This window comes from Propithecus coquereli, unplaced genomic scaffold (genome assembly GCF_000956105.1).
Source record: "Propithecus coquereli isolate 6110/MARCELLA unplaced genomic scaffold, Pcoq_1.0 Scaffold1101, whole genome shotgun sequence".
NCBI classification, from domain to species: domain Eukaryota; kingdom Metazoa; phylum Chordata; class Mammalia; order Primates; family Indriidae; genus Propithecus; species Propithecus coquereli.
The window spans coordinates 19,061-22,434 of record NW_012134982.1 but is presented as its reverse complement, the minus strand read 5'-3'; the positions used below and the strand labels follow the sequence as shown (position 1 = coordinate 22,434).

The 3,374-nt window shown below is 37.9% G+C and overlaps 1 pseudogene; it reads left to right on the top strand.

Annotated features, from left to right (window-relative positions):
- Positions 1 to 12: 12 nt before the first annotated feature.
- On the top strand, positions 13 to 832 carry LOC105814860 (annotated as a pseudogene).
- The last annotated feature ends 2,542 nt before the right edge of the window (positions 833 to 3,374 follow it).

The window sequence follows — 3,374 nt, the reverse complement described above, 5'->3', positions numbered from 1 at the left end:
AATACTGAATTTGGAAACGTTAACTAAACCTGTATCTCAGTATGGTGAGCAGCTTCGTGTTCTCACAGCCGAGAATGCAATGCTAAAGTGTAAACTGGAGAGTGAAACACGAAACAGGGAAAGACTGAAACACGAACTTGAATCATACCGTTCTAGACAGACTGCCACTACACGTGATCTTGATGAAAGTGAGACATCGAGAAAACACCTAGAACTTGCTTTCCACACGGCAAAAGATGAATGGTTTCACTTACAAGATAAAATGAATTTTTACATGTCTAATCTAAAAGAAAAGTACGAGATTCTTTCTGAAAAACTTTCTAAAGTAGAAAGTAAGATCGATAGCCTAGAAACGGAGCTCCACCACACAAGAGAGCTCCTCCAAGAAAAGACGTTGTTTTTAGAAGGTGTACAAAGAGACCTAAGGCAAAGACAGTGCCAAATGAAGGAAATGGAACAAACGTGTTGCAGTGACCAAGGCAAAGTGAATCCATACGTTGGCAAGCAGGAATCTCTAGAGCAGAGATTATGCGAACTACAAAGAGAAAATAAGTTGCTTCGACAACAACTACACGCTGCTCACAACAAAACTGCCCAGAAAGACGAGACAGTGACTGATATCCAGGACCAGTTTCAGGATATTATGAAACAAAGTCAAGCTGGGAGTGACAAGCAAAGTGTGCTTCTAGAAGAAAAACTTCAGAAGCTCATCAATGAATGTGATCGTTTAAAAGAAAGAATGTGTCATTTGGAAGAAGTGTCCGCAGAAAGAAAAGTAAGTATCCAGAAGGGTAAATGTTTTTCAAACCTCCTGAAAGCAAATTTCAAGTAGTATTTCATTGTGGCTAAATGTTGAATCCAGTTGGATATAAAAATATCTAGGTGATAAAAGTATTTGCTCTGTCAGCCTAGAAGCATACCTTGTTTCCAGCAAACAGATATTAGAGCCGAGAGATGCTGTTCTTTGAGGAAAGACGTCATGTCACCTACGAAATTCTGAGAGGTTACAAATTATCAGTATAGACTAATATTAATAATGCAGACTTACACTGCGGAAAATGCAATATTAATGTCTTTGTGTTGCCCCGTTTTAATGCCACGATGAAGCAGAGACATGGAAATGTTTGTACCTGAAATGAGTATTATGAAATTTAGATTCAGTGAAGTGGGTTACTCTTGACAGTTAAGTCCAGATATCAGAGATGAACTGAAATGTACTGTTGTATCTTGTAATACTTAGATTTCAGTAACTTTTTATGTTTTAGTTGGCATAATTTTATTTTAATTCATGTCCATTTGACTTATATCTTAAAATATTTCAATCTCAAATGATGTACTGTTTATGACTTCTCAATTCTTCAATGGCAGTTTACTTTTATTAAATCATAAAATGGTAGTAACACTCAGCAGAAACCAATCAGGTGGGTAGGGGGAGGAAGGGACACGTAGATTCACAACTCATGGGTACACTGCACACTATCTCGGTGACGGGCACACTTGTAACTTTGACTCAAATTGCATAAAAGCAATTCACGGAACCACAACATTTGTACCCCTGTAATACTCTGAAATTTAAAAAAAAAATCATAATGTACTACAAACATGAATTTTAGCAAAACGATAATTGATTTAATCTTCTCAGTATTATTTTTCATTTACTTTGTATATTTTTACACATAATGTGCTCACAATTGTCATTTCAAGGCTCAGTGACTGCGATTTGGATATAACTTTGTCTAGTACAAAGATAATTGTAGCTATCTGTGATTTGTGAGTTTGGCATTAGATCCCTATTTTCAGACTAATGAGGTGTGGCAGGATTCACGTAGAATGGGGATGGAGTGAGTAGGGGAGAGAGGTAGGAGCTGCAGTCGGGGAGTCGGGTGGAGGCCAGGTATCCTAGGACCTTGAAGGCTGTTGGAATTTTACTTTTACTCTGACAGAGGAATCTATGGGAAGGATTTGAGCAGGCGATTGAATATGTGAGGAACTCCAAGGTTGATTTAAGCTTCTGATAAAAAAGAGGGAAACATTTTACAGTATAGAATCTACCCCCATCAGTCCCTCCCAGGTACCCATTTCTTTCAGAGACATCATTAGATCGTTAACCATTGCAGATTCCTCAGGGGACAGGTGAATAGTGAGCTGAATCTGTTGATTAAGTAACAGAATACCAATTTGGCAGGAAGCTGACACCCTCTGTGATCTCAACTGAATTCAGTCGTACACAGGAATGTGTACACACGAGGAAAAGAAAGTGAATCGATGTATGTGGTCATATTTTTCAAAGTACATACATTAAAGTTTGATATTCTTAACATGATTTAATAATAATGTAATTTGTAAAATGAGAAACAAAAATAACTTATCAGGTACTTGTGAGACATCTACAAGAACTGGCTACTACCTTGAAAAAACAACCAAGGTCAGAGGCCTTTGTAGAGGTTTCACCACGTCACTTTAACTTAGAAGATGTGACGCCGGCCTTCAGTGAAGATATCACATCAAATCAGAAGTCAAGTATGTATGAAATGTAACATGTCAACTGTTCATCCATAGCTGGTTAAGTAACATAAAATGTTTATGAGAGTGGTTTCAGTGCACAGCTTTCATTTGTATTTTCATTATAATTAATTTTATTACAGTTGTATATCTTTATAATACGTTTATTTTCTAAACTCTGTCATTCTGCCATTTGTTTCTTCTAATTACATACGTTTTTCTTATAACATCTTTAGGAAAGTTGAGAATTAAACATCATTCCTCACAGAAGTTGAGAACCTTTTTTGTTATTGTTTAACTGTGATCTTTAGTGATTTCTCTATTGCCATGATGAGGCAAGCCAGATTAACCCAGAGGATAATGTTTCATGGAATGTTCCAGAATATTTTCTGATTTCCTATCTTCAATTTTGAGAATGGATACAGAATCTGTCTATATGTCTTTCATGGATTTCAGGCTCACTTGGTTTTGTTTTGTTTTGTTTTGTTTTTTGAGACAGAGTCTCACTCAGTCACTCTGGATAGTGTGCCGTGGCATCAGCATAGCTCACAGCAACCTCAAACTCCTAGGCTCAAGCAATCCTCTTGCCTGAGTGCCCTGTGTACCTGGGACTACAGGCACTTGCCATGATGCCTGGCTTATTTTTTGTTTCTATTTTCAGTCACCCAGCTAATTTTTTCTATTTTCAGTGGAGACGGGGTCTCGCCCTTGCTCAGGCTGCTCTCGAATTCCTGACCTCAAGTAATCCTCCTGCCTCAGCCTCCCAGAGTGCTAGGATTACAGGCGTTGAGCCACCGCATCCGGCCTATTTCAGGATAACTTATACAGAAAGGCCATCTTTAGTGTTCTCTAAAATGCAGATATTTAGGCTG